The sequence below is a fragment of the Protopterus annectens genome, chromosome 11.part0 (genome assembly GCF_019279795.1).
Source record: "Protopterus annectens isolate FY-2018-M chromosome 11.part0, PAN1.0, whole genome shotgun sequence".
Taxonomy (NCBI): Eukaryota; Metazoa; Chordata; order Ceratodontiformes; family Protopteridae; genus Protopterus; species Protopterus annectens.
Genome location: NC_056745.1, coordinates 842,422,305 through 842,447,664, shown reverse-complemented (window position 1 = coordinate 842,447,664; position 25,360 = coordinate 842,422,305). Strand labels below are relative to the sequence as shown.

The window sequence follows — 25,360 nt, the reverse complement described above, 5'->3', positions numbered from 1 at the left end:
CCTGCTATAAAGCACGCTAAAGCGCGCCTTTTTAGCTTGTTACTAACTCAGCACAGCTCCACGTGGTGTCCTGCAGAGTGATTCAAGCAGCAGAGAGCAAAATAGTGACTTTTACTTGATATAAGTATAATTTTTGTGGCTTTTCTACTGTTTACTATCTAGCGACTGCATTTTTGCCTGTTTTCTACTGCATTTTAAGTGATTTTTCTGTGTCTTAACTGTTTAACTGTTTTTGCACTTTAAAGTTTCTAATTGTTGCAAATTGTATCTGTAGGCTACACACTCAAGTGCGCTAGCCGATTTATAGCATTTAAAGCATTTATTGACTGTTTTTCTTCTCTGTTTCTGAAAAAAAAAATAAAAACAAAAAAAATATCTCGTTTCCCGCCTTACTGAACTAGAATAGTCCAGTAGAGTTTGCTGATCCCTGGGCTTTGTCTTGGTTCCTGTAACTGTTCCATATCCTTATTTGGAAGAAAGGAAGCTTCTTTGTTTACCAGTGGGAGTGGGAAGCACTGAGCAGCCTATTTGTCCATTTTGGAGTGGTATCAGCCAGAAACTAGTAGTCCATTGGCCATTTTGGGTCAATTCCTAGCTCTTTTCAACCTCCTGCTATAAAGCACGCTAAAGCGCGCTTTAGCGCGGAGTTGTCACAGGAGCACACAAGAGCAGCGGCGGTTAATCAAGGTTAAACTATTCAGGCTACCTAAAGTCCACTCTTCATTTTTTCCCTTAGAACAGCTCTTCTTGAACTGTACTGCTAATCTAACCAGCCTATTCTCTATGTAAAAAGTTCAGCTCTACTTGATTCCTAAGTAGACTATTCTCTATCTGTAAAGCCCAGCACTTGCTCCTAAAGTACTTTTTACTCTGATATAGCACTTTTTATTATACATAGTACCCCACCAGCCTAAAACCCCTTTTTCGATCACCCACATCCCCCGAAGTCTTTTCAAACTCATCTACATAAAGTTTTTGTCTATTCCTTCTAGCATGTCGAGGGATTAGTTGCTAGTGTCCTCTCCTGTTCAGCTGGTGAATCTGGGAATATTGAGGCAATGTTACAATTGCCTCATGTACACAGACAACCCTCTCCTTCTCCCACAAAACACAAATACATGCGAGAGATGCAACTATATAGCCAAACTGGAGGCTGAGCTCTCTCAACATAGGACTGGCAAGACCAGACAGGAGGAGAAGGTAACCACACACACCACAAACCCAGTCTCACATAGTACTATCAAAACTTCAAATCATACACATAAACACACAAAGACATACTCGGAGGCTCTGATCAAAAATCTACCAAAACAGCAGAGGCCACCAAAGCAGACACCCAAACAACTGCCACCACAGGACACAACACATGCAACACATAGACCACAAAGTCAGTGTGCCAAACAGTCACAGCCCTTAAGGCCAAACACAATGCCAGACATACTCGTCATAGGTGACTCCATAGTCAGACACACTGACGTCCCGCTCACCAGAATGAGTAAGGAGAAGGTCACAGTAAGCTGACTGTCGGGCGCTAGAATCCGCCACATAACGCAAGCACTCAGGTCACTCAACAGCAGGTACAAGTATGACTCAGTCATTGTCCATGCTGGTGTGAACGACCTGAGACATACCTCCCTGGACTACATGAAAAGAGACATAGAGGAGCTCTCTGATTATGTAGCCCAGGCAGGTATGACCCTGACCTTGAGCAGTATCCTACCTTCACCAAGAATGATGCCACAATACAGAGACAAGATGATCAGCTTTAATAATTGGCTTAAACTCTGGTGTCATTCAAAGGGGATCCAATGTCTGTCTGCCTGGGATGACATGCTGGACAAGCCACGCTGCTTCGCAAGGGACGGCTTGCACCTGTCACCCCTGGGCTTCCGGATATTGGCAAAGGCTCTTGCCACCCCCATAGTGCCTTTTTTAGGCAAGGCTCAAATTCTAAACCTACCACCCTAGAACACAAAAAAGGAAAAAAAACTAAGGGTAATGCTGCTCAATGCCAGAAGTCTCAACCTCAAGATGCACACACACTCAGTATGGAGAACATCGATGTCTGTGCTGTGACTGAAACCTGGTTCAAGGCTCCTGAGAGCACCCCGGCACTATCAGGTTTTACCTCATATCATGCGTTCCGGACCCAAAATCTGGACAACACCAAGAAAGGAGGGGGGGTGTCCATATTCATCAAGGACACCCTCACCTCAAGGTTGGTGGCAATGCACGATGCATCGGAGACCATCCAGGTGCAATTAACCATAGGCAAGACTGCTCTGCAATTTGTAGCATGTTACAGGCCACCCTCTCAAACTCAGGAACCTCACACAGCTTTCCTGAAAACACTGGAGGGGATAAATGTATCTCCAAACACCATCATACTAGGTGATTTCAACTATCCGAATATAGACTGGGATCACTACTCAAGCCCCAACACTCTAGCCCAAAGGTTCCTAGAGTTCATAAACTCAAATGCCATGGAACAACTAGTCACCATCCCCACAAGAGGAGAAAACCTACTAGATCTCATCATCACGAACATGGGTCACAATGTTCAACACCGGAAGTATACCCCTCATTGGTGAGATCAGATCATAAACTAATCTCACTGGAAGTCCACATCCCGCCCCCACCCCAGATAAAAAAGACCACAGTGAAGAACTTCTCAAAAGCCGACTTCACACTTCTAAAGACTAGTGTGGTCTCTTTCAAGGCCCATGAACCAGCGGAAACCATTACTCAAGCCGCTGAATCACTTACAAATGCCTTCTACCAGCACCTCCAGGACTGCATGGATCAGGCAATCCCAAACAAAACAAAGACTCTTTGTACCAAAGGCAAGCGTCCAGTCTGGTGGACCCCAGCCATAAACAAGCTCTACAACAAAAGGGGGAAGCTACTACAAGATAGAGCAAAATCCTTAAAAGGGAAGACACCCTTGATCATTATAAGTAAAAAACTAAGATCTCTCATAAAATCATCCAAGGCAAATTTTGAGAGAAAAGTCGCTAAGGACTCAAAAGACAATCATAAGGCCTTTTTTAGCTATGTTAGAAATCTGGGAGGAAACTCCCAGATATGCTCAGAATTAGTTCAAAATGATGTAAAAATCACTGAACCTACAGACATTGCCAACATACTGGCTGACAGGTTCAGTGCAAATTTCTCCCCCCAAAAGGAGAGACATCTATACCAGAGGACTGTAGCCCCCCAAACATCTCAAATGCTCAGGTGAGAACTGCTCTCCAAGACGAAAAACACAGCATCCTTGGGACCAGATGGTGTCCCCGGTTGTGTGCTCCACGAACTCAATGAGGAATTAAACCCGCAGTTAGGGCAGCTGTTTAATCTTAGCCTCACCTCAGGATACGTACCCAAGGAGTGGCGTACGGCAACTGTGGTCCCACTTCACAAAGGCGGTGCCTCCACCGACCCTGGAAATTACCGTCCCATCAGCTTGACAAGCCTGGTCTGCAAAGCTATGGAGAGGATCATAATGGAACTCATAAATAAAGACATAGGGGACTTGCAGACATTGGATCCAACCCAGTTTGGCTTTGTCAAGGGCAGATCATGCCTTTTAAACTTGGTTGACTTTTTCGAAACAGTCACCAAGGCCATTGATGAGGGCAAGGCAGTCCACACAGCCTACCTTGACCTGGCAAAGGCTTTCGACACAATACCCCACTCGGGTATCATTGAAAAACTCACCAGCTTAAATGTAAACCCATACGTCACAAGATGGGTTGCAAACTGGCTAAGTGACAGAACCCACAGGGTCAGAGTTGCTGGCACCATGTCAGACTCAAAGCCTGTTGAAAAATTATATTGGTTGCTCTGCTTACTGCTTGCTGTGGGATTTGAAGTCTTCTTAAGACACACAGTCTTGCTGTGCTGTTTACTGCTGAATCAGAGACACATCATGACTCCATCTGTAGTCTGTTTAAAGCACCAAGCCTTTCAAATTGCACACTAATAAAGAAATATATTTTGCAGCTATAAGCACAGTTACAGATAACTTATTTTATAACAAACCACACGTAGTCTGTCAGATTTGTAGCATATATTTACAAAGTTTTTCTTCATTACAGATATGAATGATGACTTCTACAAAGTACCTCTCTCTGTCCTTCTCTCACATAACTGAATTATTACAATAGCTATATACAGAGCTAGTCACGCACACAAGAGATTGTCATTTCCTCTTGATATATTTTTCTGGCCTTCTATGGGAAGTCACATAATGTCTGTTTTTAGACTTTTCTATTGTCCTTTTGTGATTTAAGCACTTTTGCTGATGTGAGGATGCCATTCTGAAAGGAAACATCTGTATAAGCTGTTCTTACTGGAAAAACATCACGTATTGCTGAATTTATAAAAAAGGATGTCTGTTAATAGATATTTGTTCTGCAAACATGAGAAAATCACATAATCCTTGCTTTCCAATATTGCTTTGTTAGGCTTTTCTTTTTGATGCTGTGAAGAGAAGCCTGTCTGTTATACATATAGTATGAATGCACATTTTACATTGCTAAACTCTATACATATATTCAAGCAAACTTTTTATTCTATGCTTTATCTTTCAGCATATTTATATTCATAATATCTAACAATTCCCTCTGTTTTTAAACATACTCAAAACATTTTATATAAAAAACACATTAAGAAACAAAACCTTTAGTCTTTTTTGATACAAGTCAAAATGAAATTTTACATAGTTAATACAATGAAAACATGTATTACTACCAAACCTGAATGTATTTAACAACTTTTTCTTTTGCAGACCATTCTATGAAAATATTTTATCAATTATGAGCGGTGTCTGTTTTAATTTTACTTGATTAATTTATTCTTTTGCAATCACAGAATTTAATTTATGACTTAGAATTGTTTCATTAACTCTTTGCAGCTGTTGAATTAATTATGAAACAATAACTATGTGCTACTGCAAGCATTTATGCACTGCTGAAAATATACAGTTTTAATGTCATTTTAACCATCACATTGTGTTCATATCTCTGAACTGCTCAATAACATCTTGGTAAAACACTGAACTGGGCTTAAATAATAAATATTTGAAAGCTATTATTTTACTGGGGTAAAACCAGTGATAATACAACTTGACAAATTACTTTTGAACTTATTACAATGTATCCTGATCAGTATGTATTTACATAGACTGTTTACTATTTATGCATTTCAATCTAGTAGGTACCCTGGACCCATTGTTTTCTTTAAATATGTTTTTTTCACACATATTCATTACTAGACATTAATTTCATTTGTACTGATTTTTTTTGCATTTGTACATGCAAAGACTATAATTTGTACTGAAAGTTTCTACATTTGTACATACAAAGACTGTAAAGTACATTTAGTCTAATCTTACAAATTTAATAACATTAATATTGAGCAAAATCTTGGAAAATGTTTATGTCTCTTTAGAAATATCTAGTGGAATTGCCACCAAAGGCATATGTCCTGTTATTTTAAACTACATACTTAACAATTAAAAATGTTCATGCTTTTTTATACCAGCATTGTTTTGCCAAAACATATTAAAAATAGTGACCATTCGTGCTATTAGAAACATTTATGCATTTTGCATATCTTTATTCTCTCTTGTATAGCTTTAATAAAGCAATTTTAAATCATCTCTTGTTTTTAAACCATCTCTTGTATAGCTTTACAATTTAACAGGTTGTAAATACAATTTAATTCTAAACAATACAATAATAACCATTATGATAGCTATTAACAACTTGTAAAATATCTTATCCTGTCAGGTTTAATCCAGTTTACCAGTATTTCTAATACACTAATACCTGTTTTTCCCCCCATAAAAGAGTATTGTCAAAAAGGAATGAGATATTTCTTCCTGTAGCTTTATTTTAGACCCTTGTTGTTTATTTTTTCTGTAGCTTTATTTCAGACCCTTGTTTATTTTTCTGTAGCTTTATTTCAGACCCTTGTTGTTTATTTTTTCTGTAGCTTTATTTCAGACCCTTGTGCAGTACTGCTTATACAGTCAGTGTAAAACTGAGAAAGTGCCCCTCCCCCTGTAGTACTTCAGCACTGTTTACCTGCCCTATGCTGTGAGAATAGAATGTATGTCAGCCCAACACATTGGTTACACACTTATTTTATTAGGTTACTAACAAACTATGGACTTTTATTTGATTTGATCATTAGTAGGTATTTACACCCTCCTGCACAATTGATTTGAACTGTATATATACTATAGCCCATTTGCTGGCTGTACTTGATGCAACTGAGTTTTTTTCTTCTCTTTTAACATTTACTTGCAAACAGATTATCAGTGACATGTATGCACAACTGTGGCATTTTATGACAATTACCAAATAGTGTTGCTTGTAAACATTTTAACAAGTATGTTTTAATAACAATGATGCTTTAGAAAAACTCAAGCTACTTGTCTGGCAATCAGTCTTGTTTATCTGATCTTTCCAACATTTCCTGTAGCTATTCATTCAGTCTAGGAAGGTCTGAGCTCACATTTTATACTCTATAAACTATAATTAATTCTTTTGGCATTTTTCCTTTAATGTGATTGTGATTTGCATAACTATGCATTTATACTACATAAATAGACATCATTTTACAATTACCTTACATGGATTTCAGTATGTTTTATTTAATTATCTATTTAACTGTCCTGCCATTAATTTTACAAAAACTGTTTGACTAATACCATCTGTGATTTTATTTATTTTTAAAATTCAGAACTTTAACTGTTTGGTGTCACTATACAATTATAACATATGTTTATTTATACTTGCTGTTGTCTGCCTTTTGCTTTTGTGCATTGTAAACAAATGTACTCTAGATGAAAAGAACACACATGCATGTCTGTCTTGTATCTGTATATCTTTATACAGGCATGTCAGTCTTGTGACTTTAAATCTTTATTCTTATTAACTATTTTTATTTAATTTATATATTATAATACACTAGAACAGTTTTGTTTACCTTTTGACTATGCTAATGAATGGCATTCATATGCTTTATTTTACTGTAGTACTGATAGATGTCTTGCTTTAACTGAATGAAAGTAAAACATTTAAGAATGATTTGTCCAGACATCAGATCTTACCATCCTACCATGTATATTTAACCATTTTCAAAACATAAACATATTATAAAATATATTTCTTTTGCATAGATTAACTGTGTATGCAGGAAATTCCCAGTCTTTGTCAGTTGAGCTAATGTATTTCCTTTATCCTGCCACTTCTGTTGAATTTCCTGTGATGTTGCATGGTCTTTCTGACATTCTTTAGTAAGCTGTTCTGCTGAATTTGAAACCCCTATGCACTTTTGAAAAGATGTGTGTATAACTTGTCTAAGCTTCCTGAACTCATTGTGTCTGTCTTTTAGAAGTTTACTACATTTCTTTGTAACAAAATGTACTAGAGTTTCTATCAGTAACTGATTTGACTGTTGTTGCAACTCTGAAATAAACCTTTTACGTCTGGTGACAGAACATAACTGTCTAACATTTGAATATAATGTCAACATATTAACTTTTCTTGGTTCTTTACCTTTACAATTTTTGTCTGTACAGTCTAACCTTTGGATAATGTCATGCACTGTATTTTATGACATTGTACACACAATAAACATTTTTATACCACACATGATTTTATTTCAGATACCAGTCAAATATTATAATCCATTTGCATAATGCCTTACTATCAAATTGCAATCCATTTGCATAATGTCTTACTATTAACTTGCCCTAATAAGGTTTTACATTTGCTAATATGCTGTATATACATTTATTCTGTTATTATTATTACCTCTATGGCATTCATACTGTATGTAACACAGAATAATTTTCTTACCAGTCAACAGACAGGCAGATGGCCAAGCTGCTTTACTGTAGATGGTTGAAAAGTTTCTGTAGTCACTTGTGAAGTTGGTACAGCAAATCTGGCAGATTCAGTCTTACAACTTCGTCTTGTACCTTTTCTGGAGAATTTATGGAACTGCTCCACCTTCCTGCAATGCAGTCTCACCGGATTTAGACGTCTATTAAACTGTATTGCTACAAACTGTTGAAAACTGTAGAAATCTGAAGTACTTCACATAAACGTTACTGTGCTTTTACAGGAGTGACATTACCCATTCACTCCCCCTGTTTTTGGATACAGGCTAGGAACGTTGTCAAAGGATCACCATGAAAAACTATATATGGTGCTCTGCTTACTGCTTGCTGTGGGATTTGAAGTCTTCTTAAGACACACCGTCTTGCTGTGCTGTTTACTGCTGAATCAGAGACACATCATGACTCCATCTGTAGTCTGTTTAAAGCACCAAGCCTTTCAAATTGCACACTGATAAAGAAATATATTTTGCAGCTATAAGCACAGTTACAGATAACCTATTTTATAACAAACCACATGTAGTCTGTCAGATTTGTAGCATATATTTACAAAGTTTTCCTTCATTACAGATATGAATGATGACTTCTACAAAGTACCTCTCTCTGTCCTTCTCTCACATAACTGAATTATTACAATAGCTATATACAGAGCTAGTCACGCACACAAGAGATTGTCATTTCCTCTTGATATATTTTTCTGGCCTTCTATGGGAAGTCACATAATGTCTGTTTTTAGACTTTTCTATTGTCCTTTTGTGATTTAATCACTTTTGCTGATGTGAGGATGCCATTCTGAAAGGAAACATCTGTATAAGCTGTTCTTACTGGAAAAACATCACGTATTGCTGAATTTATAAAAAAGGATGTCTGTTAATAGATATTTGTTCTGCAAACATGAGAAAATCATATAATCCTTGCTTTCCAATATTGCTTTGTTAGGCTTTTCTTTTTGATGCTGTGAAGAGAAGCCTGTCTGTTATACATATAGTATGAATGCACATTTTACATTGCTAAACTCTATACATATATTCAAGCAAACTTTTTATTCTATGCTTTATCTTTCAGCATATTTATATTCATAATATCTAACACCTGTCACAAGTGGTGTCCCACAGGGCTCAGTCCTTGGCCCACTCTTGTTTGGCATCTACTTTTCAGAAGTACAAGCAAACACAGGAGGATTATGGCTGACAAAGTTTGCAGATGACTGCAAACTGGGCGCCATAGTCAAAAACACATCTGACACAGATATCCTTCAGAAGGGTCTTATAGAAACGGATAACTGGTGCCAGAGCCATGGCCTAAAGTTAAACGCCAAAAAATGCATAGTCATACCCTTCGGGAAAAACAAGGTTACCCCTAGCTACCATATAGGTGGCAATCCACTAAGCACAGAAGAGGTTATCAGGGATCTGGGGACCCAGGTTGACAGTAACCTTTCATTTGACACTCACGTTGCCAAAGTAGTTAGGAAGACCTTCTACATTGCCCACCTGATCATGAAGGGATTCACATCTAGATCAAGGGAGGTCATTGTTTCCCTGTACTCATCACTCATCAGAACAATGATTGAGTACAATGCCCCATTCGGAATGTATCTGACCCGACACCTGCAGCAATTGGAAAGGCCCCAAAAGTTCCTCACCAAAAGGATAAAGGGTCTCAAAAATATGTCTTATGCTGCCCGACTGAAGGAACTCCAGCTCTATTCAGTCACTTACCATCTGCTCAGAGGTGACCTGTGCCTGACATACAAGGCCATGTCCAACCCGGAATTAATGAACATGCTTCACCTCAAAAAATCTAAATCCATCAGAACTACAAGGGCAAGAGACTTAAACCTTAACACGGTTATTAATAGGACGTGCTGGAGGGACAGATTCATCACCCAGAGACTCCCTATGCTGTGGAACAAAATCCCGGTACATGTGAGGCAGAGCACCTCGCTGGCTTTGTTCAAGAGAAATCTTGACCAATGGATGGGAGATCGCAGATATACCCCAGGGATTACCTCAGTGTCACTGCTTGACAGAGGCACAGCAAAATAATGGGCATAGTATCCTTCAAACTAAAGGGGTGGCGAAACCCACAAAACTCTGGGCTAGGCTTATAAATGCTTTGGGCAGATAGCCTAGTATGAACCTATGAACCTATTAACCTATGAACCTATGAACCTATGAACCTAGGGTAGTACCTACTAAATTTTCCTACCTAAACTATCTATAGTCATGTTCACTATAACTTCAGTAATTCGCAAAGTTCATTGACGTCAGCAGGTAATACTGATCTAACTTTATGAATAAAACAAAAAAAAGGAATGATCCTTAAAGTTCTTGCATTTTATATGAATCAGCACACAAAGCTTAGGGGTGAATAGTGTCTTTCCTCTAGGTGTGATCAAGCAGTAACATGGAGCACAACATCAGTGAGCCATTGAGAAAAGTTGCATCCTGGTACCATAAAAGTTAATTTGAGCAAAACCAAGAGAAAAAACGAGAGAGAAAGAGAAATGGACAGAAAAGTACATCATGCTCAGTACAACTAGTCCCGTACTGTGCAGCTGGCACAGTTAAAGGTCTTTCTTCCCAGGAATATCTCTAAATGTAATATAATTATGATTCAGTAGATTTAGAGAAAATAATTTTAGAAGTTTCAGTGGAAGGACTTATTAAGAAGAACACACACATTAAGTTAATTAAGAATGACTTTCTAACTATTCACAATGAAGTATTGTTACAGAATGCAATCTGTGAAAATGAAAATATTTGTTTTAACTTTTTTATATATATGGAAATGTAACAAGGAAATAGCTGTATGACAATAAAAACTTTTTACACAACTAACAAAAACAATATGATGCATCTATAAAATGTCACCTCATATGACTGAATAAATTAACTGCTGTAATTTTAAAGCAGTGAATATGATGGATGCTGGCATTTTTTTTTTAGTCCTTTTGCAAACCTGTGGTATTAAAGCTGCTGTCTGCTTGAGTTAAATATTTGGATTGACATTCTGCTTATGTCAGATCTAATTCCAGTTCTGAAATGAGCTAAGGTGGGCAGCAGAGATAGAGATGGAATCTGAGTGCATTCAGCCTCGGCTTTCAGGCATTGATTCACTTCTCATTCTTACGGCAGCCTCAAAAATCAAACCAAATCAATGAAGCAAATGAAGTGTGGTAAATGAGGATTCCCTTACAAATGAAACACGTGAAGTGGGAGATTTCTTACAAAAGGAAACAGCTAGATGACAGAAATTAGACAGGAATTCAGAGAGAGTGGGTATTATTAGATATGATGGCTAGACATAAGCAAGGTGCCAGGCTGAAGTATCCTGACAGAAAGGTAAGATTACCATGACAAAGAAGTACTCTCTCCTGAAACAGGGCAGCTACTGAAGCCTAAAGCCTCATATTAGTGTGCACCCGTGCATACATGATACAAAGGAAAGCAGTTAAAGCAGTAAAGAAGAGACTATCAGAAGTGGGCGAGTCATGCAAACATGAAGCATTTCATTTTGCTTTTTGTACTTCTTTCAGTGCCCAGAGTAAGTATGTATTGGAATTTGAGAACTGTGTGTTAATGACTGCCTGTTGTACTGATAACAGTTGAGCACTTGTTTTTGTTTTACATTTTTATTCATGTTCCCACCTGCTGGCATCAAGCCTTGGGGCAGTAGAATAGCAATGGCGGGGAGAAGGCTGCATGTCTCCTTGGCAAAACCTATTAGAGGCACAATCTGAGTGCAAGTCCTGCATTCTTTCTGTACCAGCATTTCAGAAATGATGGTACAGAAAGCAACCTTTTTGTGCTGTTGCTGGTAGGGAGGGGACTTGCCTGGAATAAGGCATGTGCTTCAGACTGCCATTAGCAGTCTATTGGAACTTTTTTTTATCTTTCAGTGAAGAGCTGGTAGGAGGTGACATGCTTGGGAGGGGGCATGCTTCAGACTGACATGAGCAGTCTATGCATTGGACTGCATCTCCATTTTTCTTTTCTCTCCACTATGAGCAAAGGAGTGGGACACTAATTAAGGCACTGGCACAGGGCACTGAGCAAACCAGCTGCTCTTCTGCTCAGTGGTGTGTGTGTGTGTGTGTGTGTGTGTGTGTGTGTGTGTGTGTGTGTGTGTGTGTGTGTGTGTGTGTGTGTGTCTGTGTTCATAGGTCATTGCTTTACTTATTCTCCCTGTTGAAAAACCAGAACAGCAGATCTAGAGGCATTCTCAATGCAGGGTGGGGTTTCTTTTCTATAATGCCCTTCCTGGTATTTCTCTCTCCCCCCAAGTGCCAACTATGCAGCATCAACCTTGTAAGAACTTCCTCACACACCAGTCCTTTATAGCTTCCACTGGTAGGGATATCCAGACTTTGAAAAAATTGAAATCTACCTCTCACACTCCAAGGAAAGAAGAACTAGTCACTGGGGATCAGATCCTTCCCAATCTGGCCAGCCCTCCATCAGCTAGGAGGCTAGGAGGCTAGCCATTGCAGGCTTGTTGAGTCATAAATGGGAGATCTACATCCAATTCTGCACCATTGGACAAGGTCTAACCCAAAAACTCTGTGTTAGTACATGGGTGGATTGGGACAATGCAGGAGAAGAAGCCTCTGTATAATCCACATAGTGTTGCATAGGATTCAGGAAGAGACGAGAGTTAAATAAACAGGGAAACACATGGAAATTGTTTTATGAACAATGTGTCAAAAGAGTGATAATCAGCTTAAACGTGTTGAGACCCACAGGCTTATACCCAAATAATGTAAAAAAAATCAGTAACACAGTAGGGGCAAAAGAAGCACAAACAAGAAACATGCATATTTTATGTATGTTTCTTGTTTTTCATATATAAAACCGACAGCTAAACAGATCAGAGTCTGACGGGAGGGTTCCAAAGATTGCCATCAGGACTGTTTCAATACCACCTGCTGGGAGGTTTTCAAAGAAGAGCCTATGCACAACCTCCAGTTACACATAGGCACTTACACTAAATTAGTTCTTACCTACATAAATAAATGCATGGAGGATGTAATCACCATGAAAGCCATCACTATAAGAGCTAATCAGAAGCCCTGGCTCACCAGGAATGTCTACGAGCTACTGAGGGAAAGAAACACAACCTTCAAGGCAAATGACAAAGAAAGGTTAAAGGCGGCCAGGTCATATCTGAAAAACGGTATCAAAGAGGCAAAGAGGGAGTATGGGAGGAAAATTCAAATCCACTTCCAAGCCATGAGAGACATAAGAAGCCAATGGTAGGCAATACAGCAAATCACATACTATAAGACCAAAACATCCCAATGTGATGACAGCTTGGAATTCCTAAATGAACTGAACTCCTTCTTTGGCATTTTTAAGGAGAAGAACACTACCGTGCCTTCTAAAACAAACACTGACAAAAAAGGAGATAGTGTTCACCTTAAACTCAAAGGAGGGGAGACTTCAGTTTAAGAAGGTAAATCCTAGGAAGGCTGCTGGACCAGATAACATACCCTGGCAAGGTGTTGAAGGGATGTGCTGATCGGTTATGTCTTGTACTGATAGTCATCTTCACCTTGCTATGGAGAAAGTTTCCACGCCTTTCAAGGAAACAAGTATTCTCCCACTTCCAAAGAAACCCAACCCAACATGCATCAGTGACTTCAGACCGGTCACCTTAACCTCAAATGTCATGAAGTGCTTTGAGAGGATTGTGAAGAAACATTTATCTGCGAGTCTGCCTAAGTCCTTTGATCCACTCCAGTTTGCATATCAGGCAAACAGATCGAGTGCGGATGCGATATCAGTCGCACTACACCCTGCACTAAAACACCTAGAAGAGAGGAACAACTACTTAAGGCTGTTGTACATAGACTTCACTTCTGCATTTAACATTGTGATACAGATGCAATTGGTGGATAAGCTCTTGAAACTCAAAATAAACAAGCACCCATGTAACTGGACTCTTGACTTTCTGATTGGTAGACCCCAACGGACATGAGCTGAAAAACAACACCTCTCAACGCATAGCCCTGAATACTTGTGTTCCCCAAAGTTGTGTGCTCAGCCCCTTGCTCTTCACCATCCTCACCCATGACTGCACTGCAAAACATAACTCAAACCATATTATAAAATTTACTGATGATACCACAGTTGTGGGTCTTATTAGTGGTGGGGATAAACATAATGACAGGGATGAGGTGAACACTCTGATTGCCTGGTGTGACAAGAACAATCTGGACCTGAATGTTAATAAGACCAAAGAAATCATTATGGACTTCAGGAGAAAGGCAACAGTTCACCAACCACTCACTATCAAAGGGGAGGTAGTACAGAAAGTCAAAACAATCAAGTTCCTGGGCCTTCACATCTCAGATGACTTCTTATGGACTGTTAATATCAACCCAATAGTCAAGAAGGCTGAACAGAGGCTTCATCTCCTGAGAAAGCTTAAAAAGGCCGGGTTCCCACTGTCTGTTCTTACCACTTTTTACAGCGGAGCTATTGACAGCATCCTCAATAGCAACTTCATAGCATGGTTCTGCAACCGCTGAGAAGAAGAAATTACAGAGGGTGGCGAGGGTGGTTGAAGTCTTGGGCACAAATTGCCCTTCTATTCAGGATCTTTTCTTTACAACAGCAAGAAAGAGAACATACAAAATACTAGCTGATTCAACCTATCTGGCCCACAACTAGTTCTCACAACTTGCATCTGAAAGGAGGTACTGCAGCTTCCGCTGTAGGACTACCAGATTCAGGAACAGTTTGCATCCTACAGCCGTGAGACTTATTAACTTAAAGAACAACCATAATACCTGATACACTGAAGCTTCTCTTTTCATTTAATCCTGCTGCTCTGAGCATTTAGCACCAGTATTACTACTATGCAATATGATGGCTATACAAAGTCCTGTCTAAGGTTAAGTGCAATACAGTAACTTAACAGCTGCTATTCCCTAATCTCTATTTATTCTCTGTCTTAACAGTGAAGGGGTTTGGTGGTGGGTTTTTATTTATTATTTATCATTGGATAATGGGTACTGAGTGTCTTTATGTAATGTGGACTACCTCTTGCATGTCATACACATTATTTTCTGTATTATGTTATTGTCTAATACTGCTATTTGTACTGCATTTCTCTTGTGAGCTGACATTTGTAATTTCATTTAGGCTGCGCTTGTCTGGGCCTAAGTGACAATAAATTTTCTTTGACTCATTGAATCTTTGAATTCTAAATAAGCGTATCAAATTATTCGGTTATGATTGGCACATCAAAAAGAGAAAAAAAAATACAAAATTTTAAATTCATATTGCAATACTGAAAAATGCACTGTTGAAGATGTTACTACACCCACTGTGTGAAAAGGAAAGAAGTGTTACCACAAACTCTTTATAAGTAGCCTTGCTCCAAGCAAGATTGCTTTCAAAAACACTGGAAATCCATGCTTTTGAAGGGAGACAAAGAATTAATCCTTTCCTGCAAGGTACTGTATTCCAGAGCCCCATATTTAACAAAGCTAACTTTAAGATTTTTGCAACTCACATAAAATGAATTACTGCACCTCAAAATAGCCCCCAATGGGGTGGCCATGGTTATCAGTGTGCTACTCATTCATATAATAACTGTAACTAGGGCAAGTGTGAAAGAAGTGGCTGCCCTAGGTGCAAGCCATTAGGGGGCATGAATGGCAGGTGGCAATGGTTTGGAGATGCACAACAGGAATTCAGTTCTGAATCCAACTGTGTGTGCGATACATTAAATTTCAGAGACTGAATTTTTCCCCAAGTATGAGATGATTTTAAAGGCTTTTTTTTCATGGCATTATTTTAGGGCACTGCACATAGCACCAGTTAAGCTGTTAAAGGATTTAGCAAGGTGCGTGTTACTCAGATCAACAATGAAATGAGGTATGACAGCCTGCTTTGTGAAACAATTATGTGCCTCAAAACTTTTGCACAGTGATTATACCATATTGAAAAACCCTTGTTAAAAAAGTATGTACTATGCCCTCTGATAGCAAAGGGGAAGGAGCACATCACAAGCAACAGCAACATTTGGAAGAGATAAACAGTGCAGAAGGAATAATGTTGCATAGCATATATATATATATATATATATATATATATATATATATATATATATATATATACACATATATGAAAAACCTAGTCAAGCTAGAGTTTTCACTGTGTGATACCTTAAACCTCCTGTAATAGAGGCCCATGGGATATATGCAAATGACCGCCTTAAGGACATCAAGTGTTTCAACTATACGGCTTCTGAATGTCCATGACTTTTTACTTTTTCTTTTTAAGTATTTGTGGATACATTCAGGCCAATCAAGGCAAACACCACTAGTTGTGGACATGCATATTTCAGCCGTCTTAGCGGTAACACTAGCTATCCTTAAGGCATCATTTGCATATCTCCCATGGGCCTGTATTACAAGAAATTTAAGGTATCACACAGTAAAAACTCTAGCTTGGTTTGTCTGTGCAACCTTTTTATTTTTTTACACACACACACACACACACACACACATATATATATATACATATATATATATATATATATATATATATATATGTATATATATATATATATATATATATATATATATATATATACATATATTATATGTGTGTGTGTGTGTGGATGTGTGTATGGCTGTCTAGCTATTTATTTATATGGGAGTGGTATTTGGGAGCAATATGTTCTGAGAGTCATCTGTTTTGTAGACAAACTTTCGACAATAGAAAAGATGATCGATAGTTGTTTGAGATCAACTATCACTGGGGTAGGGGAATATGCCATTAGGCTGGGGATTGTGTGATCTTGGAGTTAGCATACATAATTAGCAGAGACTGTGGGGGCATGGCCCCCTACACTGGGGGTGCAGGGGGGACTTGCCCCTTTGTGAAAAGTATGTCTGTTGGTTTCCTGCTATGAGGTATATCTTTAGAGCATGCACACAAGTGTCAACATTTTACAGATGATGCTAATGTCTCAGTGTTTAGAATGACAATATTTTAATCATTTGCTCTAAAATACTACATCTCTCTCTCACCCTCTCTCTCTGTATGTATGTATGTATATATATATATATATATATATATATAGAGAGAGAGAGAGAGAGGGGGGGGACAAAATGGGAAGCTTTTGACTAATTCATCAGCATGGCAAACAGAAATAAATAATCATATATTCATACGATTGCAAAATGCCAGTATTACATTATGGAAGATTGCAGTACAGTTTGTTCTTTCCCTGCTGTTGTGTCTTGGAATGGATATATACCAATATATATATATATATATATATATATATATATATATATATATATAGATACCAATATATATTTATATATAGATACACACACACACACACACACACACACAAACACACACACACACACACACACACCACACACATAAGTAAGAGAGAGTGAGAGAACTGTGTGTGTGTGTGTGTGTGTGTGTGTGTGTGTGTGTGTGTGTGTGTGTGTGTGTGTCTGCTTAGCATGCAATGTTGCAGAGGATGCAACTCCCCCATTTGGGGATACAGAGGGGTTCCCCCCAAACACTTTTGTTGGTTTGAGTTTTATCACTTTTGTGAGATCATTTTGGTTTCAAAGTTATTCTTTATTTTTTTTATTTTTGAGAATTATATGCCATACATGGAGATAAAGATAGGTAAATAGATAGATAGGAATTTAGACAGATAGATAAATATTTAGATGTATAGACAGATATATAGATAAATAGATAATGTTACACAGCATGACACTTCTTACACTATGGTGTGTCAAAATGTTGCCAAAGTGAAGTGAAATAATGTATCTAACCAGCTGTTATACACATACATTATTATAAATAGCATAAATTGCAATGTTTTGTTAAGACAGTTACATTTTTGCATCATCTAGAGAGGCTTACCACAGGAAATTCTTATAAAATAAAGCTATGATGCTGGTAGTCAGAGAAGTGTGCCTCTGAATGCAAAGAGGAGGACTCTGCCTGGAACATAAGTTCTGATGTGCTGCAGTAAAGAAGGCTTTCAGAATAATCTGAAAAAGTTTGGATGGTTTCTAAATCACTAAACTATTAGTGCCTTAAAACTTCTAAAGATCTAGTGATAAAGTTGGCATATAGTCAGGTATAACAGGAAACCTATGAATGGACAAGACTAAAGAAGGGACCCTAGCAAGGTGTTACTGGCTAGGAATAAATTAAGAGGTTGAAAAACTTCTGTGATGGATGTCCTGAATGCTAGAATACAACCCGTCACTCTAAAAAATCCTTTTGATTCCAATTTCTGTTACACAGTCACCATGTGAATATATTGTGATGATCATTGTTGGGCCACTGGAAAAATCCAGCAATGAGTTTCAGTACATCTTGGTTATTTTGAACTATGCACCTAAGGTTAATTCTATATCTACAGTTAGGAAGTTACTCTTATTTTGTGCCAGAGGAGGGATGCCTAAGGAAAAAAATTAATGACCGGATGACTCCAATTATTTCTAAAATAATGTACCAAAACTGCATTTAACTGAACATTGACATCCATGCTAAGAAAAGTTACTGAGAAACATTGTAAAATCTGAAATCAGTTAATAACACATCTCCTGTTTGCTGACAGAAGTAACACAAGCCTCAAAAGCATTCTGTTCTTTTGAATCTTTATATGTCTGGCATCCTTGTGGGGTCTATATTATGTTATTGAAACGGCATAATAGCAAATGCCGTTTTGGTGGCAAATAAACAGCGAGCTGCAAATATTGCGAAAGCTCAGGTAATTATTTCCTAGAGAAACAAACCATTTGGCCATCGCCATGACATTGCCCTTTACCCCATTGTAGTGCGATCTTGGAGTTGGCATATTTAGCTAGGGTGGTGTCGGGGGGTACAGTCCCCTACTTTGAAATGTTTTAAGTGGTGTGTTATGTCTTGTTGGTCTACTGATTTTTTTCCCTAGGAAAAAAATCGGTGACCTGGGCCTTTGCTATATTTGCAGTTCGCTGTTTATTTGTCGCCAAAACAGCATTCGCTGTTATGCTGTTTCAACAAGATAATGTAGACCCATCCTTGTGTACTGTTAGATGTTGCAAGGTAAACTTGGGAAGAAGAGAAAACTCCATTTAAAAGTGTCATAAAACACAATACCAAATTAAAAATACAGGCTGAAATTAGTGATGTCCATTGTACAACAACATATGAAAACAGCAGATTCCACACAGCAAAGGTTATGAAAAGAGATACAAAGACCAGGAAATTCAAAGATGTAGCCAAGGTGTTAATTTTGTTTCTCTCTACAGAAAACAAATGTTTGGCTAAATAGCTAAGATCATTTGAAGGAGCTATAAAGCTGAATGATGTAAACTACAAGTTTAGACATACAGGGAAGAGAATACCAGCAGAGATATATCATATCAGTATTCTGAAAAAACAGAAATAAGTCCAGATCTTTGTAGTTATCTTAATGACATAACCTGATGGAACTGGTGAAGAAAGAAAACTAACCTCTTTGCCTGCAATGCAGGTTGATGACATGCTATCTATATGATAGAAACAACTCTACGTAGTAGAATGAAGCTGATTCAATACTATACTGAGACCATACCAGGAAAAAAAAACAACAACAAATTAAAATCTTATAAAATATCAGAGTCACAAAGAAAGGGTGCATAAAAAGTACAAAATATATATATTAGATGGGGGAGATTTAGGAGTCATAAAGTGAGTGGAACATCCCCAAAGTGTTTGTCCCAAAGACTGAAGAAACATTCAGATTCTGTAATGGTTTCGGTAAGCTGACCAAAATTTAAAAAAATTGACAACTACTCAGTGCCCAGAGTAGATGACCAAATAAAAATATTGGGGAAGGTAAGATTTTTAACCAGATTAGATATGAAAAGGGGTAGTGGCAAATCTCCTTAACAGCTGAATCCAGGGTTCCAGCTGCCTGACATGGTGGCAGCCCAGGTAGATATAAAAGATGCCACAATGTTGTTGTTGTTGTTGTGTCTTTCAGCTTTTCCCAGTTAGGGGTCACCACAGTGGAGCTCCGGTCCGCTAATGATTGGCAGTAGATTTTTACGTCCCAAGTTGCCGGCCCTGACGCACAACCTTCAGCGAAGGTACGCCCATTCACGCATGCCTCCACACAGAAGACGCTCTAGCTGAGAATCGAACAGGACAACGTCTTACTGTGATGTGACAACGCTACCACAGCACCACCACTGCAGTACATAAAAGATGCCACAATACTTATCATAAAAAAACAGTGAGATACATTCTCTAGTATCATGGCCAAATTTCCCCCAGTCAGTTTAAATACCAGTTCAGGTCTCCCCTAAAAAGAGGTCTAGCCTAGTGCAGCTCTCCTGGTCAACAAAGTGTATATACATGGAAAAGACAACCTTTTCAACATACTAAGAGCTTATCCTTGCACACTGTCATTTGTTTTGGGCTACATGGTACCTCTGCACCTTTCAAAGATTAATGGAAAGTGTCCTAAAGCCCCATGTAACTTGTGCTGCATCTCACCTACACAATGTCATAATGCACCCTGCAGACTAGGACTCCCATCTAGCTACAGTACAGACTTTATCAGATTGTCTTACAGAAGCCAAGTTGACAGTCAATGCATTTAAGAGCAAGTTAGACATCACAAATGTAAAATATTTAAGATACGTAAAATGAGGAAAATTGTTTGGCTTCACAAAGAAAAGAATAGAAGCAGAAATAAACTGTCCTACTCCGAGCACTAAGTAGCAGCTGAAGGAATTCTTGGAGCTAGGTGGCTTCTAATGAAAATTTGCAATCTCTTTTGCATCTAAACCATGCCCTCTTACAAATATGACAAAAGGGAAGATACACCTTTAAGTAGTGTAAATATTAATTGCAAATAATGATTTTCAACAAAAGAAGGAATTGTCATGCTGTGAAACTAGTTTAGCATCGCCAGATTTCAATATGACCTTCAGAGTTCATACTGATGCATCAGTGTTATGCCTGGGGAAGTGCTTTCACAGGAATTTGGGGGAGAGAAATGCTCTGACTGATTTTTTAAGTTACAAGCTAACAGAGCAGAAATCAAATATTCCACTGTCAAAGGAAATGCTTAGTGGTCAAACAGGTGCTATTCTCATTGATATATTATTTCCTTGGCAAGGAATTTACATTGGTCATGGATATGCCCCCCTCCCATTTTGACTACATAAGCAATAGGAAGGGAATACTAAACTTTGTATGTGGGCATTTTCCTTACAACCATTGAAGTTTACTGTAAAAATTATAAGTCAGGCTGGATGCACCACAATATGAATGTCTTTCTATGGTTCACAACTTGGCTAACGGGGATGAAATAAAGGAATTCAAGTAGAGTCAGATGTAATGCAGTCTGGTAGCATTTGCCCTATCATGTGTCAAAATGTTGTAAAACTGAAATGAAATAACACATATAGCCCCTGTAGAGTACTGTTTTAAACAACAAAAACAGAAAATTATATTTTTGCATTATCTAGAGAAGCTTCCAAAATGAACTGTTGTTAACAAACAGCTATTCTACTAAACTAGTGTATAAAAAGTGGGTGTTAGTCAAAGAAGTTCACCTTTTGAAACACTAGGAGGTTGTGTCTGGAGTTGTGGGTCTGAGGACTGTGCTGCAGGAAAGAAGACATTCTTGAATAAGCTGAAGAAGTCTAGAAATATTCCATTTGGAATCCAAAAAAAAAAAAAAAGCTTGCTAAAAACAGCTTCAGACTGTATTGAACCTGGTATGACTGACAGACATACTTCTCAACTGTTTAGATTTTTGCAGAATGTCCACATTTTTGCCTCATACTTTTGGTCTGTTCCTCATAAAAGTTGTAGTTTTCTGGCAAATTACTGAGGATTGAAGTCACTAAATAATTACAGACATTTGAGTTTTAAATTTCATATTCTTCAGCAAATGCATGTTAATGCAAATCCAGTTATTTTATCAACTTTATATGTTTGTAAGAGCAATATATAAAATCTGCCCCTGATTTGGGAATATCCATTTGAAAACTCATAACCTGTTAGGTCGAGTTCTGAAATACAGAGACTGAATGGCCAAACTTATGTATTCTAAGTCTGAGATGTCATTTCTTCGAATCTTCCCTTTTCTTCAAGGTATGGCAATCTTTGTGGGGGGGAGGCTTGCCCCACTCCCAAATCAAAAAAGTTTAAAGAGTTTAAAGGAGAAGAGAGATTTTCAGGATTTGCTCTTCTACTAGTATTCAGTCTTTTTTTTTTCATCTTTTCAGCACTCAGCCTTTCGAGTGATAACATTTCAGTAGGGAGACGATTTGGGTCCTTTGTTCCACCATTATTTTGGTGTTTATCCAGATTTACTGTGCTATGATGTTGACAGGTACTGTGTTTTTTTTTTTTTTTTTTTTTGTGGGACTAAAATAAAAGGTCATTTATAAATTTTCTTGTTCTTCATCTGTACATGGAAGAGTCTGCAGCAATATTTTCCCTTCCTGGTCAACAAATTTAATTCATTTTATGGTCTGGTGGTCTCTACTCCATTATTACACACCATGTAGTAGATATATATATATATATATATATATATATATATATCTCTATATATATATATATATATATATATATATATATATATATATATATATATATATATATATATATATATATATGGGTCTACTGCTTTTTCATCGAATACCACATATTCAAAAGAGAGCAGTAGACCGCTCAGTTACGTGAAAGTGCACTTATTCGAAAGAACACTTTTGCGAACTCAGCTTCTACGAACGGATCGCACCACAGTGGAGGACAGCAGGAAAATGTGCTATGTCCTCCACTGTGGTGCAGTAGTCACGGACTTTAGGGTTAGGGCACGGGTCATGGTAAGGGGATAGCCCTACTAGCTATCCCCTTACCATGACCCGCACCCTAACCCTAAGGTCCATAACTACTGCACTAAACATCAGTAGTAGCCCGTTAGCTGAAGCAGGTTTCGCAAAAGTGCACTTTCGATTAAGTGCACTTTCGCGTAACCCAGGGTCTACTGTGTGAGTTCGAAGTGTATTTTCGAACTTATACAGTAGGCCCACACATATATATATATATATATTTTATATATATATATATAAAGATATATAAACTATATATATATATATATATATATACACATTTATATATATATATATATATATATACACATTTATATATATTCATGTGTATACACACACACATACATATTTATTTATTTATTTTATTTATTTATTTCACATTTGTTAACCAGGTTAGTCCAAATGAGTTTGCAAACAAACCCATTTTCAGTGGAGACTGAAGGGGAAAAGCCCTAGCAAACATAAGTAAAGATAAAGTGACAATATACAAATATTAATTAACAATCACAATACAAAATAATTGTAAAAAAGAAAAGGTTATTAACTACTTGCATTGCACTGATAGTAAGCAAACCATTTTCAGTGGATACCCAAGGGGAAAGAGCCCCAGCAAACATAAGCAAAGATAAACATACAGGACAAAAACTATTAAAAACAACAATGCAAATACAAAATTAATTATAAAGGGAAAAACAAAAGAAAAAAAATATGAACATTAAGGGTTGCACTGATAGCAGTGGTCTAAATTTACTACATAAAAGAGTAAAAAAACAAATGGATAATTGTCGTTCAAAAGAAGGAAATATACAGACAATTGATAGCAAGTGGGTGGAAAAAGATAAATAGTGTGGAGAAAGAGAGGGGGGAGAGAAAGGAGGGGGCTATAGTAGTGGAGCTGAGGGTTTAGGAGGTTAGTTTAAGCAGAAGTTACTAACAGAGTAAGAAAGTTAGGAGATGCAACAGGTTATGCAGTAGGACAGTCTAAGAGTACGTGTGGTCAAGGCAACGGCATAATTTTAGTAGGTGGCATTTCAGCTCCTTTTTAAAACAGGAAAAGGAAAGGTTGGATCTAATATGGAGAGTGATTTTATTCCAAATTAGTGAGACAGAGTGTTTGTAAAGTAGTTTGCCATGCTGATCAGCACTCCAGAGAGGCCGGGGGGAGAGTAGAGAGTAACATGAGAGGTGAGAACAGGGCAGGCAGAGGGGTAGTGTGGAGTTGCGATTGTAGGAGAAGGTGCAGAAATTCCTGCCACTCAAGTTTGTTTAGTGAGAAGCAGTGATGCGACGAGTGGTTGGTTTAGAATAGATTTGGCAATTTTGTTGCATGTTTGTTCCAGTTTCTGTGCTGAGGTAGTTTGGATATTGGTAAGAATGGGGGAAATGTATAGAAGACTAAGTAAGAGAAATGCCTGCACAAGAGTGTGTTTAGTGGCAGTAGTGAGGGATTTTTTGTTCCAATAAAGTAGTCCAAGTTTTTGATGGGTTTTTTGATGGCCTGTTGTATGTGCAAGTCAAATTTAGATCAGTCATCAATTATTACCCCAAGGAGTTTGGTTTGTGAGGCAGGGGAGATAGTGGTGCTATCTAGCTAGGAAAGAGAAAAGTTGGATTTAAGGTGAGAGAGTGTCTGAGGTAGGAAGAGAAGGAGTTGAGTTTTCTTCAAGTTAAGGATTAGTTGATTTTATTTCTGAGCCATTTTTCAACAGAGATAAAGGGGTTCTGTGTTAGTGTGTGTAGTTCAGAGATAGTACTGGAGATAGATAAGAGAGTAGAGTCATCTGCATATTGTATTACAGATGAGAGGCTGCAGGATGAATGTAGGTTGTTGATAAATATGTTGTAAAGGAAGCGGTCCAAGTATGGAGCCTTGGGGTACTCCTGTTTGAACAGCAAGGAAAGGTGAGTAAGCCTGCTGTCATCTAACAGCTTGTTTTCGGCCAGTAAGGTAGGATTGGAACCAGCAAAGAGTAGAAGGAGAGAGGTTTAGGTCTGAGAGTTTATTAAGAAGGATAAGATAAGACACAGTGTTAAAGGCTTTAGAGAGATCAAGGAATAGACAGGAGACGAGGAGGTTGCTGTCCCTATCTTCCGCAACCTTTTGAGTAAAGGATAGTAAGGAAGTTGAGGTACTGTGTTTAGGGCAGAAACCATGTTGAGAAGGGGTGAGGAGATTTTTGTGAATGCGATAGGACAGTAGTTGAGTATGTATACATTTTTCAAGGATCTTAGAGAGTTGTGAGAGAATAGCGATTGGTCTATAGTTAGAGGGTTCAACAGACCATACATACACATACACATACACACACACACACACACACACACACACACACACACACACACACACACACACACACACACTTACACATGCACCATACACACACATACACATATGCGCTATACACACACACACACACACACACACACACACACACACACACACACACACACACCATACACACACATACACATATGCGCTATACACACACACACACACACACACACACATATATATATATATATATATATATATATATATATATATATTTATGAGAGCCAGC

General features: G+C 38.0%; 1 protein-coding gene across 1 annotated transcript in view; it reads right to left on the bottom strand.

Moving 5' to 3' along the window:
• The window catches only part of CAMK1D (calcium/calmodulin dependent protein kinase ID), a 2,521,771-nt gene that overhangs the window by 1,283,766 nt on the left and 1,212,645 nt on the right, over positions 1–25,360 (bottom strand). The window lies entirely within an intron of this gene.